The 24,434-nt window shown below is 35.6% G+C and overlaps 1 protein-coding gene across 3 annotated transcripts in view; it reads left to right on the forward strand.

The window, feature by feature from the left end:
• The window catches only part of LINGO2 (leucine rich repeat and Ig domain containing 2), a 1,269,869-nt gene that overhangs the window by 258,160 nt on the left and 987,275 nt on the right, over window positions 1–24,434 (forward strand). For all 3 annotated transcript variants that reach the window (XM_032300226.1, XM_032300225.1, XM_032300227.1), the window contains exon 2: window positions 6,063–6,159. The gene's annotated coding sequence lies outside the window, so the exon portion shown is untranslated. The remainder of the gene's footprint in view (window positions 1–6,062; window positions 6,160–24,434) is intronic.

The following is a 24,434-nucleotide window of genomic DNA, read 5'->3' on the forward strand; positions in this document are numbered from 1 at the left end:
ACTGGCCAGTGCAGTTTTCCTATGGTGGCAAAAGAGTTCTGAGAGGTCAAAAGCAGATATAAGTCCTCATAGGTTCTAGGTTCAGAAGTCACATTCCTCTACACTAGACAAACCTAAATTTAAGAGATGGAGAAACAGATTCTAGCTTTGAAAGATGAAAATGGAAAAATTTCATTACAAAGAGAGTATGTACAGAGATAGCTGGAATTATTGGAGCCATTTTGAAAGCTGTGTATCCCAGTGTCAGTAGATACATTTTATAGACGAAAAAACTAAGAATTAGAACAACTAGAAAGTAGTGAGTTCAAAATTTGAGCACTTGTCTTTGTGTTGCCAAAACACATATCCTTAAACCATGAAAATATTTAGGTAAATAGATATTGAATCCATGATTTTAACTCTAGGAGTAAGGTTAGATGGGTAAGATTAGATGAGGCCATATTTGTTTCTTTCCTGTACCAAATGGCCACAGACTGTCTATCTCTGCTGCCACCTACTGTATAGTCTCTATGCCCTGTAATATATCCCCACACTTCCCTGACAAATGTATTTGAGAATTGACAATAAAGACCCTTAGTGTCTTGAGAAAGACATTAATTATCACTTAAAAGTATATACAAATCTTGAGCATTAAGCAAATTGGCATGTAGGAGGGAGGGAGGAAGAAATTTCCCCTCACAGGAGTAGGTAAAGAAAAGAGCTTGGCCTCCTACTCAGATGGACTGTGTTCACATCACAGTTTTAAGCACTTACAAAATTGTCTAAAATATGATATGTAAATTAATCTCAATCTCAATTCTGTATGCATGAAATATACCTAATATACTGCATTTTCAGAAACTTTATAACTATTACATGGAATTATATATAGATAGATAGCTATCCTATATATGTAATACTACATTATAAGAACTCAGTAAAAATTATCTTTATTAACATAAATCCTTGTAGCAACCATATGCGTGTTTCATAGGATTTTTTGGAGGATAAATAATAAAATAAATGGAAAGTACGTCAATGAATATTAGATTCTTCACTCTCCCTCTTCTTTTTCTTCCTACTGCTAACATAAAATTAAAATAAAGGGTCTATAGCAAGATCCATAATTTTACTTTAAGTTCCAGGACACATGTGCAGAACATGCAGATTTGTTACGTAGGTATACATGTGCCTTGGTGGTTTGCCTATTGGACCTATTGACCCATTCTCTAAGTTCCCTTCCCTAATCCCCCGCCCCCTAACAGGCCCTGGTGTGTGTTGTTCCCCTCTCCATGTCCATATATTCTCATTATTCAACTCTCACTTATGAGTTAGAACACGTGGTGTTTGGTTTTCTGTTCTTGTGTTAGCTTGCTGAGGATGATGGCTTATAGCTACATCCATGTCCCTGCAAAGGACATGATCTCATTCCTTTTCATGGCTGCATGGTATTCCATGTTATATATATATATCAAATTTTCTTTATCCAGTTTATCATTAGTGGGCATTTGGGTTGTTTCCACGACTTTGCTATTGTAAATAGTGATATAATAAACATACATGTGCATGTGTCTCTATAGTAGAATGATTTATATTCCTTTGGGTATGTACGCAGTAATGGGATTGCTAGGTCAAATGGGATTTGCTAGGTCAAACTAGGTATTCCTAGTTTTAGATTTTTGAGGAATCACCATTCTGTATTCCACAATGGTTGAACTAATTGATATTCTCACCAATAATGTCAAAGAGTTCCTATTTCTCCACAGTCTCACTAGCATCTATTGTTTCTTGACTTTTTAATAGTCTCCATTCTGACTAGTATGAGATGGAATCTCATTGTGGTTTGCATTTGCATTTCTCTTATGAACAGTGACGTTGAGCATTTTTTCATGTGTTTGGCCATGTAAACGTCTTCTTTTGAGAAACGTCTATTCATATCCTTTTCCCTATACTTGTTTTAACAAGGAAATTTTAATATAAAGAATGGATTAAATATTTGTTAGAGAACTGAAAGAGGAAAAAGAGGCCTCTCAGGTTATACAGAGATAGCAGTTTCAGAAAGCAGCTCCACCCTTAGGGCTTGGGGAACAAAATGAAAAGATGGGGCACAGGGAGCTTGGAAAAGAGACCCTGTAGATCTCCATATCACACTTCTCAGAAGTGTTGCTACATAGCCGGTGTTCTTATCTCAGGAGCTCCTAGGAGAGGACTCAGGGAACTCAAACTCCTCAGGAAAGCATGCAAGCCACCTAGGGCTGGTATCTTTCTCAGGTCAGAATAAGCTGGTTGTGGAAGGACTTGAAAAATCTTTAGACAGAAATGACTGCCACTGACAGGGTGCAAGATGCTAAACACTACTGACAGCAAGAGAATAGGAAAGAATAAGCTCCTTTCTCCCTTTCTTCACCCCCTTGTCCTGTCTCCAGCCCTCTCCCAACCATTGCAGAATCTAAGAGGAAGCCAGCTGGCAATAGAAAGTGGTGTGCAGAGTCCCAAACCCAAAATCTCAAAGCAGATATAGAAACATAAATTTGGATTTAGGTCTTACATTTAAGTCTTTAATCCATCTTGAGTTAATTTTTGTATAAGGTTGGCCAGGTGTGGTGGGTTACACCTGTAATCCAAGCACTTTGGGAGGCCAAGGCAGGAGGATCACCTCAGGTTAGGAGTTGGAGACCAACCTGCCCAAGACAGTGAAGTCCTGTCTTTACTAAACATACACAAAATTAGCCAGGCGTGATGGTGGGCACCTGTAATCCCAGCTAATTGGGAGGCTGAGGCAGGAGAATCACTTAAACCTGGGAAGTGGAGCTTGCAGTGAGCCAAGATGGTGCCACTGCACGCCAGCCTGGGTGCAAGAGCAAAACTGCATCTCAAAACAAAAAAAATTTTTTAAGATGTAAGGAAGCAGTCCAGTTTCAGTTTTCTGCATATGGCTAGACAGTTTTCCCAACACCATTTATTAAATAGGGAATCCTTTCCCCATTGGTTGTTTTTGTCAGGTTTGTCAAAGATCAGATGATTGTAGATGTGTGGTGTTATTTCTGAGGCCTCTGTTCTGTTCCTTTGGTCTATATATCTGTTTTGGTACCAGTACCATGCTGTTTTGGTTACTGTAGTCTTGTAGCATAGTTTGAAATCAGGTACCATGATGCCTCCAGCTTGATCTTTTTACTTAGGATTGTCTTGGCTATATGGGCTCTTTTTTGATTCCATATGAAATTTAAAGTAGTTTTTTCTAATTCTGTGAAGAAATTCAATGGTAGCTTGATGGGGATAGCATTGAATCTATAAATTACTTCGGGCAGTATGGCCATTTTCATAATATTGATTCTTCCTATTCATAACCATGGAATGTTTTTCCATTTGTTTGTGTCCTCTCTTATTTCCTTGAGCAGTGGTTTGTAGTTCTCCTTGATGAGGTCCTTCACATCCCTTGTAAGTTGTATTCCTAGGTATTTAATTCTCTTTGTAGGAATTGTGAATGGGAGTTCACTCATGATTGGCTCTCTATTATTAGTATACAGGAATGCTTGTGACTTTTACACATTCATTTTGTATCCTGAGACTTTGCTGAAGTTGATTATCAGCTTTAGGAGATTATGGGCTCATATGATGGGGTTTTCTAAATATACAGTCGTGTCATTGGCAAACAGAGACAACTTGACTTCCTTTCTTCCTGTTTGAATACTCTTTATTTCTTTCTCCTGCCTGATTGCCCTGGCCAGAACTTCCAATACTCTATGGAATAGGAGTGGTGAGAGAGGGCATCCTTGTCTCGTACTGGTTTTCAAAGGGAATGCTTTCAGTTTTTGCCCATTTAGTATGATATTGGCTGCGAATTTGTCATAAATAGTTCTTGTTATTTTGAGATATGTTCTGTCAATACCTAGTTTATTGAGTGTTTTTAGCATGAAGGGCGTTGAATTTTATCAAAGGACTTTTCTGCCTCTATTGAGATAATTATGTTTTTGTCATTGGTTCTGTTTATGTGATGGATTATGTTTATTGATTTGGATATGTCGAACCAGCCTTGCATCCCCGGAATGAAGCTGACTTGATCGTGGTAGATAAGCTTTTTGATGCACTGCTGGATTCAGTTTGCCAGTATTTTATTAAGGATTTTCACATAGATGTTCATGAGGGATATTGGCCCGAAATTTTCTCTCATTTCCTTTTTGTGTTTCTGCCATGTTTTGGTATCAGGATTATGCTGGCCTCATAAAATAAGTGAGGGAGGGGTCCCTCTTTTTCTATTGGTACCAGCTCCTCTTTGTACCCCTGGTAGCATTTGGTTATGAATCCACCTGGTCCTGGGCTTTTTCTGGTTGGTGGGCTATTAATTACTGCCTCAATTTCAGAAGCTGTTATTGGTCTATTCAGGGATTCAACTTCTTCCTGGTTTAGTCTTGGGAGGGTATGTGTGTCCGGGAATATATTCATTTCTTCTAGATTTTCTAGTTTGTCTGCATAGAGGTGTTTATGGTATTCTCTAATGGTAGTTTTATTTCTGTTTGATCATTGGTGATATTGCTTTATCATTTTTTATTGTGTCTAATTGAATCTTCTTTCTTTTCTTCTTTATTAGTCTGGCTAACAGGCTATCTATTTCGTTAACCTTTTCAAAAATGCAGGTCCTGGATTCATTGATTTTTTTGAAGGAATTTTCATGTCTATCTCCTTCAGTTCTGCTCTAAGCTTAGTTATTTCTTGTCTTCTGCTAGCTTTTGAATTTGTTTGCTCTTGCTTCTCTGCTTCTTTTCATTGTGATGTTAGGGTGTCAATTTTAGATCTTTCTTGCGTTCTCCTGTGGTCATTTAGTGCTATAAATTTCCCTGTAAATGCTGATTTAGGTTTGGGGCTAAAAGACAATACTTACAAATTTCTTACTCAGCTTCTGTTGAAGGGGAAATAGGAGCAGCCTTCTTTGTTCAAAGTCTGTACCTGCAGTAAACTGATAAGAGGACTTGATATGTCAATATTACTTAATGGGCCCGATGGACTCTTTTGCAAATCAAATTTTTAGGAAGAGAGATCCACTTCTGCCATCTAGTACCACTGTAATTACTGTATTAGTAGAAATAGAAATTCAGGAAGGCACTAAGAGAGTGAAGCAACAGAATTTGTTTTAAAGCAACTAATTTAAAATTTATCACTATGACATGTCTCCTTGAGCATGAGATGTTTTATACAGTCAGGTTTCAGTGTTTTCAATACTGTGATTTGCATAACCAAGATTTATTTAATTATTTTATAGAGTATTCTATTGTAATGAAACCAAAATAGCTATTAGAAGGTATAGACCTAGGCTGATGAATAAATGTGATTTTGTTGTATTTTATGTGATTGCAGTGTAATTTCTTGCAATAAATTTGACATTTAAGTGGTGTGTGTATGTGAATGTACATATATGTATGTGTGTGTGAGAGGGAGGCATCTAAGAATATTGTCAGAAAATTGGCCAAATTTTGCAACAGAGCAAAGTACTTGGCAAACTTCTAAATGAGGCTTCAGCAAAATTGTCAAGACTAGAATATATAGGTATAGAGTAATACATTTTATACTAATGTGATTAATGTAAATAAATGTGTTTCAATATTGTATTATGGTTTTTATTCATTCAGCTTTTAGAAAGATATCCAAAAGCATCTCAAAAAAAGAGAAAAGCTGTATATTCAAATGACTTCTTTCTTTAACACACTAACTATAATTTGATTGCTCTCCTTCTTTCTCTCATCATCCGTATGCTATTTCTGATATTTAGTTTATTTATTTTGTAACAGGTTAAATGAAAATACCCATTTGATATGGAAGTTTTATTATACCCTAATTATTTTCTAATATTTTTTAAGAGTACACATTGATTTGTGAAAACACATATAAAATGCATTTCCTGAAAGTGCAAGCATTAGTGTCGTCAAGGATGGGTACATCAAATTGGACTGGAAGTGCACATTGTTTTTTAATAATTAGGGCAAAACCAGCAAGATTAAATATGATGTGGAATTTTAGATGAGCACTATTGAAAGAAGCTAGGTTTTTATGTTCCATGTTCCCAAGAGTTTCTGTTTCATTTCATCTAGGAAATCCACTGGAGATGGTTTCAAGATATAGGATCCTTATATGTGAGGTATCCGAAATGAAGTTGGAGCATCCATGTTGAAATTGCTTCATGTTGTGGTAAGAGGAAGTGATTCTTAATATTTGGCCCTTTAAGAATGGAATGAGAATTTCATACCATATATATACATATATATATGTGCATATTATACATATATTTATAAAGGAAATTTATATATATAATATGTATATTGTATTTAAATATATAGATATGTGTATATATGTGTGTGTGTGTGTGTGTGTGTGTGTGTGTGTGTGTGTATGGCTCTTCTTATTATAAACAGATAATGAATTAAAAAATACAGAGATTTATAACCCAGTATATATGTTTGAGATTCAACGAAAGCTCTTCATTATTTTGCAGTGATTATTTTCTGAAGTGGAGTAGGCACAATAACAGACTCAAATTTGCTTTAATTTCCTACTATGTGTATGTACATTATTTACCTTAGTCAATAAGTTATCATAACAGCCTCAAGAGGTAAGTATTCTTCTCCACAGAGTCAAGATGCAGAAACAGAAGTTCAGAGAAATTAAAACCTCATCCAAATTCATGAAACTAGCAAATGGCTCAAGAATGATTTGACTGTAAAATCTACTCTATCACTGCCATGCTGCCTCTAGGGTTTGTGATAGCTAATGGGACAAAAATTAACAGGTTGATGGCAAGATTTTTAAGTTTTAACCTATCATTTAGAAGAGTCATAATTGCCTTCCCTCCAATAGAAAAATCAAAGTGACAGAATTTCCTTTATGTTTGACTACTTTCGAAGAGCCATTTTCTAGTTGTCATTGTAAGTCATTGACTAGTTACATAGATTATGGTGTTTTAGAGAAATTCAAGGTTATTCAGGGTTACATAAATACAGACATAGCAAAATATATGATGTAATTTTCTTATTCATCTTTGCTATAAAATTAAAATCTATAGCCTTTCTCTATACAAATACCTCTGTTATGACAAATTACATGATTTAATGGAACTAGTATTAATCTTTTCCTTATGGTTAATCAGTACATTATGTTGAGAAAGTGACTTTAAAGATCGAATTTTTCTTTCCTGTTACTTGTGCCATGAAATTGTTGGAAGACTCCATTGAAATAAGAGATAACATATGCAAAGTACCTTCCATTCTATCTGGAACACAATAAATATTCAAAAATAAAACCCATATCTAAGACCTTATGATGCAAAAACATTTATAGTATAAGCCATCACTTTGTTATAGCACTGTTCATGAAGTTTTGTAATTTAAAAAATGTTTATCTGAAATATTCCCTCCATTCAACATTATGGAAATTCAAGCTCAAATATATAAATTTTTTTACACAGAAGACATCCATTTGAGGAAATTTCAGATTTCTGGTTGAAACCTTTAGAATTCCAGTACACGTTAGGAATATTAGTTTATAAATGACAGAACACAGGTTCTTTTGTTCTTGAGACTCGGAAGTACTATTGGAATTAGTTGCTTTAGCTAGCCTACCTGAAAAATGTCAAACACGTCTATCCTGGTGATCATAAACCACATGCGTATTCTGTGTCTGTGAGTCAGATTTGCTTGGGTTATTCAACAGTGATGTCTTGGAAGGCTGTAAAGCAGTCTCTCTGTGGTGGTCATGCCTGTAGTTTTGCTTCTGCATTGGTAATAGCACCATTTCTGTGGGAGCAGACACCAGGTCTGCTGCTGATTACAGTTTTACTTTCTATGTCATGAAATGGCAGGGGGCAGTGGGGGATGAAAAGTCAACTCTCAGTGTGAGAGTCAGAGAAGCAGTCTTCAGTTATCTCCAGGTTTCAATGTGTGTTTTCACTTTTTTGTAGGAAAAAGCCTATAAAATTAGTGAATGCATGGAAGATATTAGGCTAGAATCTCCAACATCAATAAGCACAGGGTTATTCCAAAGCACCAAGGGAAGGGAATCTGGTCAATTCTTTACTAAAACTCTTTTTGATTAGTTTCCATTCTGAGAATACCTGCATAAATGTCCATATCCCTCCTATGCTATATTACATTTCAATTCAACCATCTTAAAAAAAAAAAATTACAGAAGCTCCTAAGCAAACATTTCCAAATTCCCACTTGATGTGTAGCTTTGGATTGATTTTAAAAGTTTCTTAAAAATAGAATTCTCTCTGTGTAGGGGCACATTTCTCTCTGCTTTTTCTCTGTAATAACGCTATATTTGCTTCTGTTTTACCGACTTGGAGATAGTGATCAACTTACTTAACATCTTTTAGCCTCAGAATTCTCATTATAATGAGGTTCATAATGTTCAGATTGCTTACATTTTAAAGATTACAAAGCATATGTGTAAATTACCTACTGCTTAGAATATTGCTGGTGAGCTTACATATTAGCTATATATCTAGATCTACTGATAGGTTTGATAACATGCAAATCACCCAAATATCCATGAGGAACTTCACAGGATCTTCCAGAATAAGGACAAAATTGGTTCAGAAGATTGGTGTGACTCATGAGGCTGGTGGAGAGAAGGTGAAAGGAAGCCTCATCTTGATCAGAAGTACCTTATCAGAAAAATAAGCATTTTATTCATTTATTACCAGGCCAGAAGCAATAGCTCTTTACCTTAGGTTTGTTCATATCACCTGTATGACAATGTTCCTTTATCATGAGGCTTTTTTACATTTGCTTCTCTAGGCTAACAGTTCTCAAGATTCAAAGTGTTTACAACTACTTGGAAAGCATATTAAACACAGAGGATAGCAGATTCTATTTGGGGGATTCTGCTTCAGTAAGATGGGTTAAGTCCTAAGAATTTACATTTTAAACATGATTTTGTTCAAAGCCAGAGCAATTCTGATATACCCCACTAACTGCCATTTTTCCACCTTGAAGATTAAAGTTTTACAGTCTAATTTGGAAGTTTTGTTGATCAAATTGAACAATTTTATTATGTAACTCTTAAGAGAGATAGCTAAGAATGAGACAAGATTTAATAATAGTTCTCTACACTTACTAGTCAGTAGAGTAACTCTGTAAAGAATTTGAATTCATATACTTATAAAAAGTTGATAGAACAACTATGTAAAAATAAAACATCCTGGTCAAGTTAATAATAGGGTTTCTGATTTTACTAATGTTTATCAAAAACCTTTTAATAACCAGTTGCTTTCATATATATTAAAATATCAAATTCTCATTCCAGTTGTGTTTAATATTTTGTATCCTCATTTTACAGATAATTATGAACAGATTTATAGAAGGTACTGGCTTGTTAAGTTATGAGGTTGGAAAACGATAGGGCCAGTCTTGGTACCACAACAGCAGGAAACTGGCACAGCTGCTCCCTAATCCTAGGGTAATTTAATTTTCTAGTAATGAAAGGTTTTGTTTTATGGCAGCCACAAGTATAAGCACATATTGGATCAACCAGCCTATATTGTTTTGTTTAAGCTGCTGAACACTTAATTCATCTTTACCTGATGAGTTAGCCTTTGGAAAGCATCCATAGAGTAGGCCTATTTCATCTGCTTTGTCAAACTTCTCAGGAAAATATTTTCTGAAAAAAAATGTTTCAGGTATCTTCTGCACATTCTTGTTTTCTACAAGTGCGCTTATTGATTTTCACCAATCTTTTGACTGTATGTCATCTTTCATTTAAATCAACTATCAATGATTAAGCTTTGTTCAGTAGCTAGTCAATAACCTCTTTTAAAAACAAAAACATAGATAGATAGATAGATAGATAGATAGATAGATAGATAGATAGACAGATAGACAGACAGATAGACAGACAGATAGACAGACAGAGATATGTCCCGCCTCCTCTATACCTAGGTTCGGCATCATGTCTAAGTTCCGGCAATGTGATATTACCTAAAACAGTGTACACCATTCCTAGGCCATATCTTGAAGAATGAGAATGTCTGCTTCTCCTTCTTCCTTGACTAACTTGAAATTAGACATGGAGTGAGATGTCCTGGTGAGCTAGCTTGTATCACACAGATAAAGATAACTGTCTAGAAGTGGTAGAATAACAACATAGGAGTCTAGCTGAATGCCTTAATTTATAGAGCAAAACAGTCCAGGACTCCCTCTGTGCTGAATGTTATGTGAAAGATGAATAAGCGCTACTTGTTTAGCTATTGATATTAAGCCATTATACTGGGCAGAATATGTGTCCTAATGAAGTCATGTAGTCTTCCGTGAATGTGTTACTTATGAATGTTTAGCACACTATGACTCCTTAGGAAATTAATCTTAGCTTGACAAGATATACTGGGCTCTTAAATAAAGAATGCTACTGTGGTTGCCTAGATATTATACACATACACTGTAGAAGCATCTCATCTCGCATATCTTATTCCTTACACTGTTCTCCTCACCATCTTCTCCACTGATGCATCACCAGCTCTGTTATCCTTTTTTGTCCATGCATTACAGAGCAATACATACATTTGTTACTTTTTTTCAATTCGTTTTGCTATGGTGCTTATCCTTCATGCATGTGCAGTGTGAAGACAGCAAATAAAAGACAGTGGTAATAATAAATCCTGAGACGAACTTCAGAGTCCATGCACTTCTTAACAGCATTCAACATAAACTTTAAAAACCACATCAGACTATGCAAATAAAACAATAAGTGGATGTCTTAAAGCTTCTCCTTAGATAACAGCATCCAATCTAATCTATGTAATTCTTCATTGTCTCCTGCCCTTCCCTCAATCCCTCACCCAATCTATCCTCATTTTGCGTGCAAGATACATTTTTTTTTCATCTTTAGTATACCTCCTTGGATCTTTATTTTAGAGAAGATTTTAGATCTCTATTTAATTTCTGTAGTAGTCAAAGAATACTCTGATGTCTTATGGATGCAGTATTCTCCCGCTTCATAATGGAGTCTTCAGTTATCTTTAAGTGGCAATTCTGCAAAAAATGCTCCTTACTAAAATGATTGTTTTGACTATGACACTAGCATTCTGGGACCCAGCCTGAGATTGTGTCTTTACCTCATCCCTTAATATTACAGTTTGTGCATCTTCTGACTAGCAGAATGCAAGTTTATTATATGTCTTAACATATCTCATGGCTGGTTGCTTAGCACAATTGCTGTATTTTGTCATTCTGTCACTCCTTTGATGCATCTCCTATCCCTAAGCATACATGCTGGCACTTTCAACTTAATGTTCAACACACAGTATTTCACTTAATTCCCATAAACCTCTCAGATAAATATAATGACCACCTTTTTGTCACCAACTCAGCAAACATTTACTTAGCATTTCTTTTGTGTCACCTATTATTGTAGGCAAGGGAGACAGAAATATCAACAAGCCCCCCAGTTGCTCACTCTTTCACAGAGATGACCCATAAGATAAGTGTAAAAATATAACCACAAAACCAGAAAATCCGCCCAAAAAACTCTTTTAAATATGCAGTAATGGCATAAAACTTCAAAGAACAAGGAGCAAATAAGAAAAATGCTCAATTTTACTGGAGGGAGAGAAATGGCAAAGATTAGAAAATGTTTCCTGAGCATCCTACTTCAGCTGAAATTGGAAAGATAGGGAGACAGACTCAGACAGATACAACAAATTTTCTAAAATGTCACAGCTAGTTAGTGGCAAAGAAGGGACAGGGATTCGCACCCAGGTACTTCTGATGTCATGGCTCATACAGTCAACCATTCTAGCTGCAGAATTATTTGGTTTTTGGTGATTTCTGTAATCTAATGCCATTTACATGTTGGTACACCCACGTGGCACCCCCCTCACTCTCCGCGCTTCTGAGCACTTGCTCCTCAGTTATATGTCATCTCTACCACCAAGTTATAGTTTTATATAGCTTTGTAACTTGGTGTTGGAGATGATATATAAATTAAGTTTTCAAGGAAGCACCTTCCAAAGTTTCAGGTTTCCTGTACAGTCTTCCCTAAAAGTTGTTCAAATGATATTCCATTTGCGGTCTACCAATTCTGCTTTTCTACTTTTTCTTTCGCAGTAGCTCGTCTTTTACTTTACAATACAAAGACATGGTTCTTATTCTTGCCCTTACTTCCCAGAGTGTGCCGTCCTGGGGGATAAAAGCCTTGCTGAGGTTTCAAAAAGGGAAGAGTCGGGAATAAAATGAAGCTTCTATAGGGACAGTCCCAAGAGAGCAAAACAAGGGAGCTTAAGGAAGAAATAAAGGGGAACTCCTTATTTCTTTCAGGTGTTAAACTTATAACAATGCTACTGTCTTTATCTTCCTGTTGTTCATCACTTGATCAAGCTTTTCTTCATCCATCTTCACCTTCTTTTGGATTTCCTCTAAGAAGATGAAAAATTAAAATATCTATATACCAAAGTTTTAAGGAACATATACTTAAAGCACAAATAAAATATATAGTAACCCCAAAATTATCTTCTTAAAAATTACACACACAAAATTTGTTTTTGATGTTAACTTTAAAAAGGTATGAGAATGTACAAATAGTTCTTCAATACATATAATAGCTTTGAAAAGATATGTATTAAATGCATGAATAAGTGAGTGGTGGATTTATTCTAATGTAAAAAACAAAATCTCAAGATTTAAAGATCTTTCTTGAGAAGTGAGAACAATTGCACTATAATATGTATACTTATTTGTCTGGCTGCAAAATAGGCTTATCATACAGTATTATATAATTTGATTGCATAGTATCATTAGCATGTAAATGCCAAGGTGATACTCATGGTACTATCATTATATGCTGCCTCAAGCTTTAGCACAGGATCATCGAGAAAGGAATAGGGTATAGTTTGTTTCTTCTCAACTTTGAGGAATGATAGTAAAATTGTTATTGCAGCATAATTAAATATGCATATCTAGATACTAATAAATGCTTTGCTGTCCTAGAAATCAAGAGAAGTGTGAGGCCTCTCAGCCTTCTCTGGCACTGGTCACAGTCTCTAAGGTTTTCTGTAGCTTTCTGTAGCTAATAAATGACTACAGAACATTCCAGAGAACTTTATCATTTTATACCCCTTGCTGAAATGTCCATTACTGAGCCAGCTTATTTTATTTCAGCTGGTTTCCTTCCTTGCTTCACTTATCTCTCCCTCCTCTTCTCCCTTCTTTCCTTTCACTTTTTCTTTCTTTTTTGTAGAGAGAAAGAGTGTGATTAGGGTGAAGATATGAGTGTTCCTTTTAAGATATATTAGTCAATTTTCAGGCATTTAAAGCAGAAAGTGCATAAATAAAATTAATTGCATAACTCTGTAGACACATGCCAAAATCTTGATGTGTTCAGTCTCTGTAACTGGCATTGTATATTCAAAGTAAGTTCTGCAAACAGCAGGAGCACAGGCTGCATGAGAGCTGCCTATTAAATAGGGGCAATCTGCAGTAATGAAAGTCCTGTCAGCAATCCTTCATAGTTATGGGAGTCACTAGTTGGAGTTTCACAAAGCTACCTTCTCCATTTCTATTTCTTACACATACATACATACAAAGTTTTAGTGTTTGTTATACCTGATTTTATTAGCCACTGTAGTCTTATTGTCTTGACATGAACCAAATTCAAATAAATGTGTTTGTTAATATAATATTAGATTCTGTAACAAATAAACCTTAAGGTATATAATAGCTCAAGCACAATATAATTATAGTTCTTTGTCATTTAAAGTAAAAAAAAAAATGGAGTACATGAACAACTCTCATTCAAGTAGAGATTCTAAGACCATCTTCCCTCTTCTTAGCACAATGTGGCTTCCATGATCACCCGATTAGCTTTATAAGCTGGGAGAAGGGGAAAAGATATAAGGAAAACAAGTAGGCATTTTTGTAGGCCAGGCTGAGGAGTCGGGTACCATAATTTTACTCATTTTCCACTGGGTAGAAATCACCTGAAAGAGCAACAGAGACAGGGAATCATAGCCTACCTGCATGTCCAAGAGGAGAAGACATAGGCTTGGTGAACATCTAACTTGTCACTGCCCAGAAACATGTAAGGTCTGGGAACTGCAATAATCAATAATTGTATTCAGAAGAAGAGGACGACTAAAGTTGGAGGCTGATGCAAGGCAATGTAGAAATTATAAAATGTAATAGAGTGCTTTGTAATTATTTTTATAATTATATTGATCTTTTCGTGCAGAATTAAATATTAATTAGTTTTGTAAGTATTGACAAATTAAATATAGGCACAGACAATGCTGGGCCCCACTAATAAAGACAACTTAAGTCTCTCAAGATTTATTCTACTTTTTAATCTAGAATGGGTGATAGAGGACAACAGGTCTGAATAAAGGTGAACACCTCCTTTTGGCTCAGAAGGAATTCAGAAGGTGGAATAGAAATGCACTATAGTCATTCATTCATTCATCTCATGCACATTTATTAAGTACCTTTTTTTCTTTGTTTGTTTTTTGAGACAGAGTCTTGCTGTGTCTCCAGGTGCCAGGCTGGAGTACAGTGGTACAATCTTGGCTCACTGTAATCTCTGCCTCCTGGGTTCCAGCAACTCTTCTGCCTCAGCCTCCCAAGTAGCTGGAACTACAGGCGCGTGCCACTACGCCCAGTTAATTTTTGTATTTTTTAGTAGAGAAGGGGTTTCACCATGTTGGCCAGGATGGTCTCGATCTCTTGACCTCATCATCCGCCTGCCTCAGCCTCCCAAAGTGCTGGGATTACAGACGCGAGCCACCGTGCCCAGCCTAAGTACCTTCTATATTCCAGATACTGTGTTTACCTCGGAGATGGGTAAATTAATAAGATAGTGCCTCTGCTCTCAAGACCTTGCATCTAAGTGGAAGAAACAATCCTTTAAACCAATAAGTAATTATAGTATCATAATTATAATTCTATGAAAGTATAAAAGGTGTGATCACATCTTCCAGAGATATTTATTATATAGAGGAGATGCCATTTAATCTGGGTCTGGAAGAATGAGTATTTTTAGGTAGCAGAAAGAATTTTAGGGTAGCTTTAAACCCATGGTCAAGTATTTGAAAAAGTGTGACAGCTGAAGGATATGAAATAAAGTGGCATAAACAGAAATAGGAAGTTATTTTGCATGTCTGGGAAATTAAGGCTTTATAACAGGAGGTAGCGGTCTGGCGAAAACAGTTAGTGAGCAATGACTCCAACCTCAAGTGTAGATGGAATAGTACGTTTTGAGTGAGGTCCTAGTAGAGGAGTGAGTGTTCTCCTTCTTTGTCACTTCTTCACTGTTGTCAGCACTCTTAGTCTTAAGTGGCCTTCTAACTGCAGAACATAAGGCACTCCTCCTCATTCACCTCCACAGTCATTCTTGCACTATATATGTTCCCAGGGAGCTATAAAAGGGATACAGCTACACAGACAGAATTTGCAGAAATAAGGTAAGTGCAGGAAAGTAATAAAAGAAAGTAAAATTCATTAAATTGAAATATAAGTTGCCCTTGTATAAATATGACAGCGCATGTTGCCCTGCTATTGAACAGTGTCTATTTGTTCAATTTATGCATGAGAGGTCTTATTTCTTAACATTACATATTCCAGGAAAACACAGTAGACAAAAATAATAGATGTGAGAAATAGTATAATGTGTGTTTCAGTGTGGTCATATGTCACTTGAAGACAGGGATACATTATGAGAAATGCATTGTTAGATGATTTTATCATTGTGCAAACATCATAGAGTACGTTTACACAAATCTAGATGGCATAGTCTATACCTATATGGTATAGCCTATTGATCCTAGGCTACAAATCTGTACAGGATGTTACTGTACCAAATACTGTAGGCAGTTGTAATGAAATGGTAAGTATTTGTGTATGTAAACATAGAAAAAGATAATGCTTTGTGCCGAATTGACGATTATGTTGTCACCAAGAAATAGGAAATTTTGTCTCCATTATAATCTTATGGGACCACCATTATACATGTGGTCCATCATGGAATGAAAATGTCCTTATGAGCTGCATGACTATATATAGTATATACTGTAATACCCATAGTAAAATATAAAAGGAGAGAGATGAATTGAAGAAAGAAGTCTTAAGCAAAAAGGAAATAGAACTTAAAATATTTCAAAAATTCTAAGCCTATGCATATTGTTAAAAAGTGAAAAAGCATGTTCTGTAGAGAACACCAAGAATGTGATTGGACAATCACTTCATGAAGAGGTTACTCATGAATGTAGTTAGCCTTCTTAGCAGCAGTCAGGAATAAGAAATGGATGACTTTAGCAGAGATCCTGCCACTGGGCTAAAAGTAACAAAGATGGGACCGATGAAGAAAGGCTGTCAGACTTCTGAAATTCAATAGAATGGAACAATAGAGATATCTGGTTATCTGGCCGCAAATATGCCTTATCCTTTAACACAAGAACAGAAAACCACATTCTAACTATTCTCAATTGTAAATGGGAGCTAAATGATGAGAACCCATAAATACATAGAGGGGAACAACACATACTGGGATCTTTTAGAGGGTGGAAAGTGAGAGGAGGGAGAGGATCAGGAAACATAACTAGTTGGGTACTAGGCTTAATATTTGGGTGATGCAATAATCTGTACAACAAACCCCCATGACACAAATTTACCTCTGTAACAAACCTGGCTTTGCACACCTGAACTTAGAATAAAAGTGAAAAAAAAAAAAAAGAAAAAAGAAAAATGACCCAAACAGCAATTCAGAGATTAGCAGGTCGGCCACTGACGCCACAGGCCCAGAGCCCACAGACGCAAGGGCGCAAGACTGTCTTCTTCCAAGTTTCAGGGGATAGGACCACCTCCTTGGTTTCAGAGGATGAGGCTGCCCTTGCTCATTACCTTAGGGAAAAGCTGCCACCCTTGACTGAGTGGGTGGGACTCCTGCACCAATAGGCCTAGAAAGTGAGGCTGCAACCCTATTGGGACTGGAAAGCAGAGCATCCAGCCAAAGAGAATTATTCTCTGGAAACTTAAGGTCTAATGGAATTTGCCTTTCTAAGTATTGTCATCCCTTTCTTTATTCCATTTTCTCCCTCTTGGAACAGTAATGTCTAACTAACCTATGCCTGTCCTACCATTTTATTCTGGAAGCACATACCTTGTTGGGTTCATAGCAGGAGAAGAATTATGCGTTTCTTTGAATGTTGCCTCTCAAGTCTCACCTTACATGACATAGATGGTACTTAGATACACTTTCCACTTGAAGTTGATACTGGGATGGGTTAAGGCTTTTGAGACTATTGAGATGAGGTGAATGAATTTTGCATGCCAGAGGACATGAGTTTTGGGGGACCAGAGGGTAGATTATGGTCCCCCAAATCCATATGTTGAAGTTCTAGCACCCCAATGTAATTTTATTTAGAGACAGTGTCTTTAAGAAGGTAATTAAGATTAAATGAGATCAATAAAGCCAATACTGTTAATCCAATACTGCTGGTGCCCTACAAGAAGAAGAGACCCCAGGAGTATATGCATGCAGAGAAAAAGCCATGTGACAATACAGTGAGAAAGCAGTCATATGTAAGCCAGGAGAGGCCTCACCAGAAACCAATCCCGCTGTTCCCTTGATGTTGGACTTACAGCTTCCAGGACTACCAGAAAATAAATTTTTGTTTAAGCCACCCAGTTTGTGATATTTTGTTATACAAGCTCAAGCTGACTAATACAATTTGTTCAAATGTGACTGACCATGTATAATAATAATAATGTCAACAATATTTGCCATATGTCAGATAATATTTCAAGCCCCATATGTGCATTATTTCATTAATATCCTTGAAAACCTTTAATGCTAATTATTATTATCAAAATTTTACAAATTAAGAAAATCAGATCAACCAGGAAATGTACTGGTTTTCCAAGCAGTGGAGAACTCATCATTCTAATGTAGTTAGGTTGCACATGACTTTCCACAAACAGCTTAACTTTCTGGGCTTCAGTTTTATTGTCCTTTAAGTGATAATGTTATGTTTGCGTGCCCTCTTCAGGTGGTTATTTGCATGGTATAAATAAAATGATTTAAGCGAAACCATTGTATTCACCTGAGTCAGGAGTATCTTTAACATCACCACTACAATTTCTTGGTGACCTTCTGTTCCCACTCAGATCGTTGACTTTTCACAGAACTATGGTCACAAGACACCACAGCACCTTTTTCAAAGTATTTTTTCCTTCAACTTTTTATGTATAGGCTTTTGTTCTGATTACTAACTTAGAAAAAAGGGATGATCATAAGATTGCCTTGAATAACATTCTTTTCAGGTGGTGAAAAATTAGTTTCCTAATGACTACTTTGAGTTTGCACATGATGTTAATAATAGAAAATGATTTTGAAAATTTGTTTGTGAATAGTTAAGGGTGTTGACCTACAAAATAAATTTCCCTTTATATCTTAATATTATTTTAATCTTACTAATATTGAGTTCCTTGCTTTCCCCCTTTGCCATCTTTGTAGAACAAAATACTTATTTTCTCTAATATGACTCTATTTTAGTACCTTTTAATTAGCTACTAGAACATCGCTCTTTTTTATTGTTTCTCTAACAAAACAAAATGTAGCTGTCCCTTTTTTCTTATAAAAAAATAACGTCTTTGTATGTGTATTTTAGATTGAGCTTTATTTTATCAATATATCTTCTAACTAGGTCAGATATTTCATCAGAATGAATTATAAAATAATCAGATAAGCTTAACAGTGAGAAACACCTTTTAAAGAATATGACTATATTGCAGACTTTTTTTTAAAAAAAGAACATTATATATAATCCCCTTATGACTCAAGAACACATGTATTTATTAAACAACTTAGTTTAGTTACAGTTGTTTCTTTCCAAAGCAATATGTATAGAGTTCTCACCAAGCATATTTTGACTCCCAATCACTCCGTATATGAAAATATTTATAATTTAAATATTATGATTTTTATGCAGTTATAAAAATGGATTTCTAGTTTTTGCATGCATCAAGGTTCATTACATTGCTTAACTTTTGTATTGCTGCTTCCCTACTCTCCCAATCTCTTTGTCTATATCTTAACTATAGGACAGCCACAAAATGGAATCAGACAAAAAAATAAGTCATATAATAGAGGGTTGCATCGAGAGCCCTTTTTAGCATTGGATGATTTGACAATTCCATGTTTGAGATTACTAGTAAGAATTTTAAAGAAAAAGTGGCATACTGTTATTCCAGTTGAATGTGATTGCCTAATAACTGTAAGACTGTTAGGACATCTAAAAAAACACTTTATTATATATATCCTGTTAATCTCTTTCTTAATTGCAGAAAATGTCTCCCAGGAATTTGTAGGTGACAAGCATATCTTTTTTTTTTTTTGTTTTTTTGTGACCAATCTTGAAAAAATATTTAAAAAAAAAACTAAAGACCAGCATTTATGAGTATCATTATCTTGATTTTGACATGGTTTCTTTTAAAGAAATTGATTATAAAACCATAGTATAATTTTTTTAGCAAAATCAAACAAGCATCAAACCTCAGGATATCAGAAAACAGAGAACATTGCAATTTAAATGGACAGCATTGTTATAATGATAGATTTATTCAGCAGACAATAGCTGTATTACCAAGACAATCTGAATTAATCTGAAATTGAATCACCCTTTATACAAAGTTGAGGAAATTGAAGCAATTTTAGATTAAGACATACAAATATCATGCTATAAACTTTAAATTGAATTCAAAATAAATGGAACTCTTTATTGTCTTACTTTCATTGTTTACTGTTTTAACTATTTCATCCCTTTTTTTCTGCAAAGCGCAAAGTTATAGATTTCTTAAATGTGTGAAACGGTACATTGATATACCAAATAGAAATATCTGGAATAAAAGATTTCTGAATTTTTTATAGATTGGAAGTATTTCCTTTTCTGTAATCAAGAAAGTTTCATTTTTATCATACTCAGCATGAAACTGTTTACAGCTTGTGACAGAATGGAAAAGACATAAGCCCTTGACATAAAAGTTATTAATGTACTTGTCAATCATAGTCAATTAAAGGAGATTCAGAAAAGTTGGCATTATCTGATGGACCCTCCTAACTCACATTAGTCATTTACAATCTCTTTCTAAAAGACTCATTAGCTCATCTATTTGCAGATGACTGCCACTATCTGGCCAGATTGCCTTTAAGGTCTATGTTGCTGAAGGATAATGTTCTCTTGAAAGATAGCCATGTTGATCAGCGTAAAGCAGTGTAACAGGAGTTGAAAGTCATGTGTGGGCAAATTAGATTCCAAAAGAAATAAAACAAATTTCAATACTCAACTTCAGCTATGTATTAAAAAGAGTTGGCATTTTCGGAGAGCTGAATCTATTTTTCCCCCGTCTTTACATTGGCCAGGAAGAAGTACTACACCCTTATCAGTCCTCACCCCTATACCTTATCTCCCTACCACAAAAAGATTCCTACATCCATGTCATCCTAAATATCAGAGAGCCTATTCAAAAGAAAATATGTTTATTTTAGAAATAGATCATTGCAATACAAATACACTTCCCATAATAATGTGTGCATATTTCAGGAGGTAAAGAAAGACAAAAGTTTTAACATGAAAGAATGGTGATTACACAATTGTTCTGAAATAATTATCCTTTACAAAGATTAATAACAAGGGTGATACCAGTCCAAAGTTTGACAGGCAATCGTTGAGCAGATATCCTTGAAGAAGTATTTTTTTGTGTAAGGTTGCAATGGCTTTTGGGCAAGTTTGTGGTTTTTGCAGAATCTTTTTTTGTTATTAAGCATACTATCTGGATAACTCTCTTTTCATGGCCTTCCCTGGCTCTATTTGTCAGGGTTTTGATTCTGACAACTTTCACACATAAAATCTTGGGTGCCTGACTGATGGTGGACCTACCCAATACTCCCATCAGATTTCTGTCTCATGTAATATACTCTATATTTTCTTTTCCTGCTACCATCTTACCAACATCTGAAAGATCAGGGAAAAAAAATTGTTAACATCAACTAATACATTTGGAAAATGGCTATAGTTAGGTTAATAATGAGTTCTTATGCAATTGGCAGACAATGAGGCTAGAAACTCAGGATTAAAGGGAATGTTTTCAAAGAGTTTGCAAAAGAATTTTTGTTTAAATTAAGGATTTTGGGGAACCCAGTGAAGCAAGGTGTTGATATGTTGAAAATTATATTTTAGGGAGATTCCTCTATGGAAAATAGATTTGGAAAGAGATAAACAGGCCAGGCACGGTGGCTCATGAATGTAATCCCAGCACTTTGCGAGGTGAAGGTGGGCAGATCACATAATGCCAGGAGTTCAAGACCAGCCTGGCTAACATGGCAAAGCCCTGTCAATACTAAAAATACAAAAATTAGCCAGGCGTGGTGGTGCATGTCTGTATTCCAAGCTACTAAGGAGGTGGAGGAACAAGAATCACTTGAACCACGGAGGCAGAGGTTGCAGTGAGTGGAAATCATGCCACTGCATTACAGCCTGGGTGACAGAGCAAGACTCCATCTCAAAATTAATAGTAATAAAATAAAATAAAAAGAGGTAACTAAAGACAAACTGGCAGTAGAATATTGTAATTATACATAAGCATAGTAATTAGAATCTAAACTAAAGCAATAGCAGAAAAAAATGAGAGTAATAAATTTGAGAAATATCTGGGTGGTAAATTGATACAACTTTGCAGTTAAATGTTGGACAGGAAGAAGGGGGGGGAGATTAGAATGAGTCCAGATTCTTGAATTAGACAGTGATAATATAGGAAGAAACACAGGCTTAGTTAGAGGAAGGTTACCTCTGAGGGATGTTAGACATCCCAGAGGAAACATTTTAGAACTCAGGAATTTCTTAATAGAGGTAAAGATTTAAAAGTGCCTATGCCATTGGATTTCTGTATGTATTAAATAAGGTGTCTTTAGCATGCTTAGTACAGTGTCTCAAGTGGAATAATTCTCAATAAATAGTATCTATGGTTCATGATGATGGACTGGAAGATGTGGATAGTTGGATTACTCTAAGATGGAAATTTGACTCCAATACTGAATCAGATGGACAAGGGATAGACAGAGAACGAATTTCAGTTATAATAAAGGAAGGTTAAAATAAGCAGCCCAGGAAACTATGCTATATCAAAAATTAAAGGAAAAAAAGACTGGTAGACTTAGGAGAAAAGAGTGAATGTTCACAAATAAATATGGAATGTGATGCAGTCTTGCTTCATGAAAATTAGTCATATTTCCAGGTTCCCCTCCACCACTGCCCTTTAAAGCAACTGTTTGATTTATATTTGCCTCATTTTTAAGTATTACCTCGACATAAATACATTTTGCATTTGAAGTCATTGAAAAATACTATACTTGAAAATCAGTTATATTCCAATCTTAGGTTTTTTCAGCCTAACCTCTTGGAGTCAAAAAATTGTAAAGGAATTTTATACGCTATAATGCCTCTCTGAAAAGAGATTTTTCTTCATTTTAGCATATGAAATATGTGGTAATTGACAAAACATGATGTAGTTAAGGACAAACCTGTAAAGTACAGCCCCAGATTATAGTAGTACACCTTTATTAGAAAGAACTCAGGCTATCTTCTCTCTTCCTGCAATGCAAAACTGTCTGAAGGCATTGAATAACTCAGTAGCAGACAAAATGGATTGTACCTGCCCAGATGGAGGCAGAAATGCTCATTGTGCTGTTGTAAAACAAGCTCCTAAGCAGCAAAGAGACACTGAGCTGTCTGTAGGGAAATGAAAAAGAACTGCAAATTAAGCATGCCATGGTTATTCACTCTTTCATATTAGTGTCTCCAACTCCGATAAATGCTGTTTAGGGTTTTCACATGCTCAAAACTGTCATTTAATCTAAAATGATGTTGTTACATATTTGAGAGTCATTTTGAAAACTTACTGAAAAGAATCTGACATCCATACCATGGAGTATATGTCTAGGGACATTGTCGCAGTTTATTTGCCACTGCAAGTTTAATCTAAATCAGCAAATATCTAATTTCTCATGAAAAATGAAATTTCAGGAGGTTTTTTCCTCTGCAGTATTATTAAATATTCTGAGTTCTGCCAGAAGAAGGAATGGCTCACGTGGAAAATATTTAATTGCCTGCATTCCTATGACAGGAGTGTTCTGAATTTAAACAACATGTAATGAAAAGCAGTAAAGTAATATTGCCAAGAAATATCTTCTTACAGGTGATTGACTAATCCCCAGAGGCTTCTGTGTAGAGTACATTAGCCTGGTTAAAGGGAACTGGGATAGCGGTCAGTCTTAAATCTGGACTGTGAAGCCTAATCCTAAATTTGCCATTGATTGATCACAGAAATTTATAATCCCTCCCTCTATTCTAATTTTATCTCCCTTCCTCCGTGTATCCTTCTCTTCCCTATATCAATAATTTCTAAAGAGTCTACTGTGTAATAGCATCATATTAGATACTGAGATACAAAGTTAAAAGATACTTCTGCCTTGAAAGAAGCTTAGAGAAAGAATTGGTAGGGTCAAATCATATGATTCAGGTCCCTCGCAGTTCTGATATCCTATCCTTTTCTCCTGTTTAAATTATTATCACATAGTCAATGTCATTCTTTGGTTCCTTGGAAATAATGAATCTTAAATGCAAGGTCATAACTGGCTTGCAAAAATCATTGATATATCCAATAAATATTTATTCAGCCCTATGGTATGCCAAGCATTGTGCTAGGAGAAACATTGTAAGAAACAGGTACCGTGTGAGATGGGAGCACAGAGGAGGACCACACAATCTTCTCTGAGGAATTCAAGCCAAGGTTTTGAGAGAGTGGAGGTCTAAGCCAAATCATGAAGGATGAGAAAAAGTATGGCAGGCAGAGGAAGCAGTACCCCTTGTGCATAAGAGGTAAGGGAAGAACACTCAAGGGAAAGAATAGTGTCTGCTTACAGGAATGCAGATTGTGTGGAATTGCCAATCGCTGGGCATTCCTGCAGCATAAACTGTGAAGATGGATAGAGCATGTATAGATGACGCAAAGAAGTGATGAATGGCCATTCAAAGGATTTGAGGCTTTATCCTGAAGACATGGAAGGATTTGGAGCAAGTCTGGCATGATCAGATTTGCATTTAGAACAACAAATTAAAAACAAACAATCTTCTCAGAAAGCTGTTGAGGAAATGAGGTGAAGATCAGACATCTATACATTAATTTTTTCCAAGCAAGATGACTTTCTATTTTAGGTATGAATCTTAGTCTCAATCTCAGGGGTATTAAAATTTACTTGTTATAGTTCATTTAATTTTTATTCTGAATTTATATTTCCACAGTCTATAAAAATAATGTAGGCCATTGGTGCAGTTTGTGCTCTCACTCAGCTTTGCAGGGTTGTGACATAATCCTTAGAACTTACGTGTGCCAGTGTGTCACAGGGGGAAAGAAATGTGGAGAGTTGTCCAT

Source organism: Sapajus apella, unplaced genomic scaffold (assembly GCF_009761245.1).
Source record: "Sapajus apella isolate SASKATOON/1434 unplaced genomic scaffold, GSC_monkey_1.0 scaffold42, whole genome shotgun sequence".
Lineage (NCBI taxonomy): Eukaryota > Metazoa > Chordata > Mammalia > Primates > Cebidae > Sapajus > Sapajus apella.